The following is a 9,204-nucleotide window of genomic DNA, read 5'->3' on the forward strand; positions in this document are numbered from 1 at the left end:
GCCATAGATATGACAAAGATAATCTGAGATCTTCCTTATGAGATCTTAGTTTATCTTACATCAATCGGGATGCATTCAAACATTGTTATCTGCGGTTTCTCCAGCTACATACATGAATCAAATATACTTATGTTTAGATACAGAGATCCATAAAATATCTGTATTTAATTCATACCCTGCAGATGGTCGAGATATCCTTGACAATAATAAACTGCCAGAGATTGGATGGGTAAAGTATTTTCCAATAGATCAAAACTATTTATCTTTGCAGTGCTGTAACATTCTTCTGTAACTTTGCAACAGGAGAATGAAGCTGACGAAATGAACGTTAAACTTGTAAGAAGAAAGATATACCACGCATGCGTAAAATTCAAACTTGTCATTGATGATCTCAAGGTTTTGTTCGCTTGAGTGAAAAGAACATTTTGAGATTTTTGAGTATGCGAATGAGATATCACGTGCAGTATAAATACATGCTCAGGTAGATGAAATCGCCATCACGTATAATGTGTATATACCATATCACTGTACGATGGTGTTTCATTACTTTCTGCACATGTATATGTGTTCACATGTATGCCATATACTGTACACGTGTTATTATGCACATTGTTCATTCTAGGATCCTCAAATAGGGAATCCTGTATATGGTTTACCGATCTTTACTCTGCCATAAATAAAACTGTATTTGGAAGATTTGTTCTTGCGTTTATGCGATTCTCTTGTTACATTTCCTAATGCACCAAAAATTAAGTACAAATGATGGCATAAGGGATGGCTATAAGAGTTGTAATCTCACATCAGTTTATCGATGTTCTTTTTTTTGCCAGTTTTAGATAAAGCTGGAGGTCTCTTCTGTAACAGTGAATGAGTTATACTCCTAATGACATACGATATTGTCAGCGCTATTGTGCATCCACCAGATTTTTCTTTGTATTGTTACTATTTGTGTTTTGTATGTATTTATGAATGCTTAAGAGGGACATCTTCACGGATTTTGTCTACGAAAAGTCCGTGACATGTTGTGGATTTAGGCTACAGAAAATGTCATATCTGAAATCTCTGCGCAGTATTACGGAACCCGGGTTCACGTGATTGCGAACCGAAAACCATAACCCCATAATCTGTTTGTAGAGAGTAAATTTGGTTTCATTTATTCTCGGGGGTAGATAAGTAATACCCGTTGCTAACCAATCAGGTGTTTTCGAAGGATCACTCATAATTTCATTGAACAACTGGACTAACTTTTGCTCTGCGCACGGGAGTGAGGCGAGCCAGAAATTTCGCTCTCTATCATTACCAGGGGACTTCCACATATGAGCCTTCGTGGGTGTCATTCTTAGGTTTGCTATTGTGATGTCCTCCATTCTTATTCTGGTAAGTTTTGATAGGATCCTTCTGTGCGTCTAATCCTATCTGCATTTCCATTGTAATTCTTTTCATCGCCTACATGGCAGTGGGGTCTTCAACGGTTGTTTTCTCCTTCCCTATTTCTTTATAGAATATTTTCGCATTGGATGTGAACAGCTTATTTTGCTTGTAAAATTTGTTTCTTTTCTCAAATCTTCGTATTCTTTGAGCATTTAATTGGACTTTTTGCTGCAGTTTGTCTCTTGCTGTAAGCAGTTCTTCTCTTGGTGAGAATCTATGTTTTCTCCTCATCTTTCTCCCTTTTCTAGTTTTTGCATCGTTTCCACAGATTAGTTCATTCAATATTGATATTTCACCTCTCATTATTTCAAGCTCTTTTGCAATTTAAGTTTTCCAGTTGTGAATTCTTCTCTGGTTTGTATTTCTTTGTCGTTTTAGAGGCATACAACTGGTTTCAATTGTCTTAGAAGCTAACGTAAATAATTTCATTTATTTCAGTGAGATCTCGTTTTAGTTCTTGTATAATTTCCTTTGTTACATAATTTCCAATTTTAATTTGTTTTCTATTTTGGATTGTATGTGAAAGCTTATGAAGTGGTTCTCTATCATACATATTGGCGTGCCTTACAAATGCAAGCTTATTCAGGATTCTCTGCTTCAGTTCTATCAAAGGTTCTCTATGTTCTTCAGCAAATGTGTAGGTTCCAAATAGTGTTTCTTTACCATTTTCCTTGTTATCTTTATCAAGTTCATTAAAATTCATTTCTTCATTCTTGCGCGTTCAGATGGCAGTCTTTCGATTGAGTATTATTATTATTATTATTATTATTATTATTATTATTATTATTATAATTATAATTGTTGTTGTTGTTGTTATCATTCTTATTATAAATATTAATATTATTACAATATCTCTGGTCAGTTTCGTCGAATAAAAATCCTGCCAAACAGAAATCCACCCGCACACCCATCAACCAAGAAGATATTAAAGAGATTCTATATATTATATCTAAACAACTGATCAAATAAGAGGGTTCACTGACTTACTGTCTAGAATAACATCGCTTCTTTACAGGACTAATTCTCAATAGCTAGAGTCAAGTCTATAAAAATGATTCAGTCCGTAAAATGCTAATACGTCCTGGATATAGATCTACACGCCTATTCTGAGATATCATCTACCAACGCAGAGAAATAAGCAACATTCTCCTTAACCACTCTAGCCATCAGATACATACTCCCTGCCTCTCTTCCACGCTTTCTCTTGCAGCGGTATATCAACCAGTTATATATGTACATATATGTGTGTGCATATGTGTGTGTGCCTCTGTTTCTATGTCTGTGTGTGTATATATATCTACATATATACTTATATATATATATACATGCATATAGATATGTATATTTATATATATATAGATATACACATGTATATATACACACATGTATACACATATACATATATATATATATATACATACATAGATATATATATACATACATAGATATATATACATACATATATACACACATATACACATATATACATACATATACACATATATACATACATATACATATATACGTATATACACACATAACTATATATATATACACACACACACACACACACACACACACACACACACACACACACACACACACACACACACACACACACACACACACACACATGTATATATAAATGTATGTATATTGAGAAAAGTATATGCGATCTTTATGATATTTTGATTTCTGGGTGAATAATGTGGACGAGTTCGCGTGTGGTGGGTGGGGGTGGGTACGTGCAGGTGGGTGAGGGGGATTCCTTTATTCAAACAATGAGACATAGGCACGCAATTTAACTCAAGCGTATTTATATTCGAAGCAAACCGGAGTCTAGAGAATGTATTAGAATGCAGATTCCCACACATGTCCATGCACATCGATATACATATGCGCGTATGAGAATAAATGTGTGTGTGTGTATATGTATATATATATATATATATATATATATACAGATAGATAGATAGATAGATAGAGATATAGAGATAGATAGAGATATAGAGATAGATAGAGATATAGAGATAGATAGAGATATAGAGATAGATAGATAGATAGATAGATATAGAGATAGATAGATAGATACATACATACATACGTAAATAAGAGAGCGATAGTACTATTAAAATACACACACACACACACACACACACACATATATATAAGCGTGCATATATGCACATAAGTACATATATTTATGCATACATATATACCTGCGTACATGCCTACACACATACATAGATATATATATACGCATATATATATATAGATGTATGTGAATTTGTCTGGAAATCTTCATTCCAATACATTCTTCATATATATATGTACATACATCTGTGAGTGTACGCATATTATTGTGTGTGTGTGTGTGTGTGTGTGTGTGTACATAATCATAAAGAAATCCAGATAGATGTATAGAAAAAGACAGGGTTTAAAAAGCACTGATCTCTTTACTGAAAAACACGTAACGTCTTAATCCCAACGAGTCACGACATGATGATGTATGAGAGGCAGGGCCTATCATAGGATCAGAAAAACGTATTAAGGTATTAGAGGTCTTAGTCATGTACGGCTGGGTTTGCTTCCATAAGATATAGCTTTTTAGATGGAGATAACCGTCAAAAACGCCTCATATAAAAATTGATCGGGTCAAGAAATGACCATTGCGCTAAGAATCTAAACTCTTGGACGCGTTACATTAAGTATAAGTTTCTTTGCAAAGATACATACGCGCGCGTGCACACACGCACTCTCTCTCTCTCTCTCTCTTTTTCCCCTCTCTCTCTCTTTTTCCCCTCTCTCTCTCTTTTTCCCCTCTCTCTCTCTTTTTCCCCTCTCTCTATCTCTCTTTCCCTCCCCTCTCTCTCTCTCACACACACACAACAAATTCAGCAAACTTCAGGCTCTACAGTATCTACAGTTTCGTACATGGCAATTATAAAAACCATATATATATATATATATATATAGATAGAGAGAGAGAGAGAGAGAGAGAGAGAGACACATGTATGTGGGAATGAGTGGGCGCGTGTGCATATATATAAATGCATATATATATATATATATATAAATATATATATATATATATATATATATATATATATATATATAATAGAACCTCAGTTTTCGAACAACTCTTATCGCGAATAAATAAAAGGAGCAGCAGCAGAAGAAGAAGAAAAAGAAGAATAAGAGGAGCATCAGCAACGAAAGCAATAACTATGATTGATTAATTAGTTATAATCGTCTCTTGAAACAAAGGCAATAACAATCACTTAAAACCCTAATTGCGAATAACTGGATGATTTTGAAGATCGACACTGAATTTCGAACGCATTTCACTCCCCACACATTTACATAGATTCTCTCTCTCACACACACACAGATGTATACACACAGATATATACATACACAATTTCTAGCACACACCTATATGTATGTATGTATATATATATATATATATACATATATATATATATATATATATGTGTGTGTGTGTGTTTGTTATATAGATATATAAATATAGATAAATGTATGTGTGCACAAAATGGAGGAGAAGAAAAAAGATCACTGTATATTATGTTACAGCAAAGATAAATTTTACTTCCTTCCAAAAATGTAGAAACGAAAATACATCGATAATAATTTTGACTTAATTATTTTTCCTCTCGTTTAGCTCTTGCTTCATTGCGGGAAAATTAAATAATTCCGATATTGAAGTGAAAAAACATCGAAGAAAGAAAAACGAAAGAAAAAGAGAGAGAGAGACTGAGAGAGAGAGAGAGAGAGACAAAAAAAAAAAAAAAGAAAAGTGAATGAATCAAAATAAAGATAAAGAAGGGGAAAAAAATTGTAGAAAAAAGATATTGTCGCCTTTTCTAGTTAGAAATGACGTGTAATCGAATTTTCTTTCTGTATTGAGAAGAAAGATAATTTAATATATTTATTACCAAAGCTAACAACTCTCTTCTTACTCCAGTGCTATGGAATTTTTCGTTTTCCTCAGCATAGCAATATCATTGATTTTGTTTCACAACAAATAGCAGAGTTAAGAAAATTAATAATAATAATAATAACAATAATAATAATGATGATAATAATAATAATGATAATAATAAATCAAAGCAATAAGAAGTTTATGTGGTGTGAGGGCTTTTTTTTTTATTTTTCTTTCTTTTTCTCTTTGGTTAACACAAAAGAAGCAAAACTGAAAATGCTAGTGTTGAAGAAAATCCGAAGAAAAAAGATGGAGCATACATTCTTGTTACCCTTATTATTATTATTATTAAGAGGCAGCGAGCTGGCAGAATCGTGAGCACGCTGGACGAAATTACTTACCGGTATTTCGCCCATCCGCTACATTCTGAGTTCACATTCCGCCCAGGTCAACTTTACCTTCCATCCTTTCGGGATGGATAAATTAAGTACCAGTGAAATGCGGTGGTCGATGTAATCGATTAGTCCCCTCCCCACAACTTTTAGGAATTCTGTCTCCAGTAGAGAGGAAGATTATTATTATAAAAAGGCGACGAGCTGGAAAAGTTGTTAGCACACCGGTCGAAATGCTTAGCGGTTTTTCGCCTGCATTCACTTTCTGAGTTCAAATGCTGCCGGTGACCAGTTTGCTTTTCATCCTTCGTGGTCGATAAATTAAGGACCTTTCGTCCGTTAGGCATCGATAAATAAGTACTAAGTGCATACTAGTTTCGATGTAATCGACTTCCCTTCCTAAAGTTTCAGGCATTGTGACAACAGTATCAAGGCGGTGAGCTGGCAGAATCTTTAGCACACCGGACAAAATGCTTAGCGTCATTTCATCCGTCTTTTCATGTCAAATTTCGAATTCCGCCGAGATCAACTTTGCCAGTAATCCCTTAGGGATCGATGAAATGAGTACTAGTTGATCACTTGGGTCGATGTAATTAACTTACCACCTATTTACTCCCAAATTGCTGGCCTTGTGCCAAAATTTGAAACCTTTAACGTGTTCTATAATGTGGCATAAATTTTAGCACGTCGGAAAACTACTTGGTCTATACGTTCTGAGTTCAAATTCCGACCAGCTCGTCTTTGCCTTTCGTCATTTCGTGGTTCGTAAAATAAAAAAAAAAAAATTTGAGCAGTGGGGTCAATGAACCGACTTATCCTCCGTCAACCACGAACTTCCTGTCCTTGTTCCAAAATTGGAAACCATTTGAAACCGTTATGGGTATGTTCTACATATGAGTGCGCGTGTCTGTATGCATATGTATGTAATCATGCATGTATGCATATGTGTTAAGAGAGTAACCCGGGTGTTGAATATGTAGAAATTAATGTGAGTTTAATTAGACTACTTAATTAAGAGTAACTTTCTAAGGAGTTCTTTTTATACGTAATTATATTCACATATATTTTTATTGTAATACGCATACTTGCTCAAAGCTCATTTATACTAAATAACTGAGGTATGACTGGGTATGCATATATGTACGTATGTATTTATTTGTTTCAGTCATATTACTGCGGCCATGCCGGAGCACCACCTTTGGTCGAACAAATCGACCCCAGGACGTATTCTATCAGTCTCTTTTTTACCGAACCGCTAGCTTACGGGGAGGTAAAAACGCCAACATCGGTTGCCAAGAAATGGTGGGGAACAAACACAAACACACACACACATATATATATATATATATATATATATATATATATATATATATATGACGGGCTTCTTTCAGTTTCCGTCTACCAAATCCACTCAGAAGTTATAGGTCGGCCCGAGGCTATAGTAAAAGACACTTGCCCAAGGTGCAGGGCAGTGGCACTGAACCTAGATGCAAGCTACATGTTTCACAGTGAGCGGAACCTCGGGAGTGGTAAATATCCATGCGAGGTGTATACCACGTGCCACTCTTTCGGCCAAAGATATTTTGATTAGGTGAAAGTTTATATTGTCGCATACCCGGCAATCCAGGTCACCTGCCGTGAAATACCAGAAAAAACATTTCTTTTTTAGGTTATCGAACTTTGATAAGATAAAAATCAACGACGTTCCGTCTCAATGAACCACTATTTTCCCTGAAAGATGTTTTTTTTAATTTTTACTACAGATTGCCTGAAGCTACCTTTCTTCCTACACCTCGATCTTTGGATGTTATATATATATATATATATATATATATCAGGTTGAGTAAAAAGTAAAAAGTTACCAACGTTTTGAACTATGAAGAATTTGTACCGGATTTGAAGAAACGCCAAAAAGGTAAGAAGGAATCATACCTCTGTTATTCACTTTTTTTTTAGTTCATTTGCGCCTGAAGAAAATGTTTGAGTTTTCTCACCGTATGAAATTAGTAGGAGCGCTTTACTACATGTATTTATCGTGCCCTTTAAATAAATACTATTCACCTCTCACCAGATGGAGTACTTCTTTTGTTGAATTTTCCATTACAGGACATACAGTGTATATATATATATATATATATATATAACAAAATGTGTGTGGTATAAAAATTAAGCAACCTATAAATATTAGCCTGACCACGTGGTCCAATCACCAGAAACTATAAGCACCTCTTGTTTTAATACAGTGAACATTAAAAGATATTTAACTCTCACTGGATGGAGTACATTTTTGTTGATCTTACCTCACAGTCTGTCAGATACCGGTCATGATGAATACCACAAGGTATTGAAAATACGTATTCGCATTTATATATTTAATCCTTTATATTGAACACTCAATATCTCATATATTCAATAAGACATATTCCATATATTCAATAAGACATTCAATACTTCATTTCATTATACTATCCATTTTTATCTTATATATTCCATATTCTATATTCCACATTAATTTTACAAGAATATAAATAAAACATAAAAAACAGTTGGAACTCTTTTAAATAAAATTATATATATATATATATATATATATATATATATTAGCTAAGTGTAATACAGGGATTAACACGTGTGTTAAGTGGGGTCAAGCAGTAGTTTTACCCAAGAAAGTAACTGGGGATTATGAAACCGTTTCAGATTTCTAAACTATGCTACAACCCGTATACGAGTATAGTTTATAAGAAATACACTATTAGATAAGTGAAGGCTTTCAACGCGTTTAGAATTGTTTTATTTATGTATTCCAATGCTTTTTACTCATGTTCTCGTGTTATGTTTTTAACCGTAATGGAAACCATCTCGTCGTGTTTGTTCCCCATCCAGTAATGTATCTCGCTTTCGAGTAACCAATTTATCTTTGTAATAGCGGGGTGTTTTTTGTCTTCAAAGAGACTTACAGTGTATCGGCGGTGCTAAATGCGATGTTGTTTAAATTTGGTGTTGTGTACATATTGCTGCTGGTATTATTGAAGTTCGTTTCCTTAGTTTACTTCCATCACCTACTTCTTAAATATAGATATCTTGTAAGGCAACGACATGACAGAATCGTTAGCACGCCGGGATAAAATGCTTAACGGCATTTCGTCCGCTTTTACATTCTGAGTTCAAATGCAGCTGAGAGCAATTTTATCTTTCATCTTTTCGCAGTCGATAATAAAGGTACCAGTTGGTACCTCTAATAATCGACGTACCCCTTTTCCAGGAACTGCTGGCCTTGTGCCAAAAGTTGAAACCAATATAGATATTTTGCAACCGTTGCAATAAGTTGTCTTACATTCAACATTCTAATGAGTTTTTTCTACGTCTTACAGCCTTTCACTATAAATTTATACACTGTTGAATTTCTGCTCACCGCTCTCTTCCACCCATTGCGACTTG

General features: G+C 34.4%; 1 long non-coding RNA gene across 1 annotated transcript in view; it reads left to right on the plus strand.

Annotated features, from left to right (window-relative positions):
• The first annotated feature begins 7,958 nt into the window (after positions 1–7,958).
• LOC128250469 (uncharacterized) overlaps positions 7,959–9,204 on the plus strand; it is an 88,393-nt gene continuing 87,147 nt past the window's right edge. Inside the window, exon 1 of the long non-coding RNA XR_008266484.2 lies at positions 7,959–8,107. This is a non-coding gene — a long non-coding RNA (uncharacterized LOC128250469). The remainder of the gene's footprint in view (positions 8,108–9,204) is intronic.

Source organism: Octopus bimaculoides, chromosome 21 (assembly GCF_046866305.1).
Source record: "Octopus bimaculoides isolate indiv1 chromosome 21, ASM4686630v1, whole genome shotgun sequence".
In the NCBI taxonomy this organism is placed as follows: domain Eukaryota; kingdom Metazoa; phylum Mollusca; class Cephalopoda; order Octopoda; family Octopodidae; genus Octopus; species Octopus bimaculoides.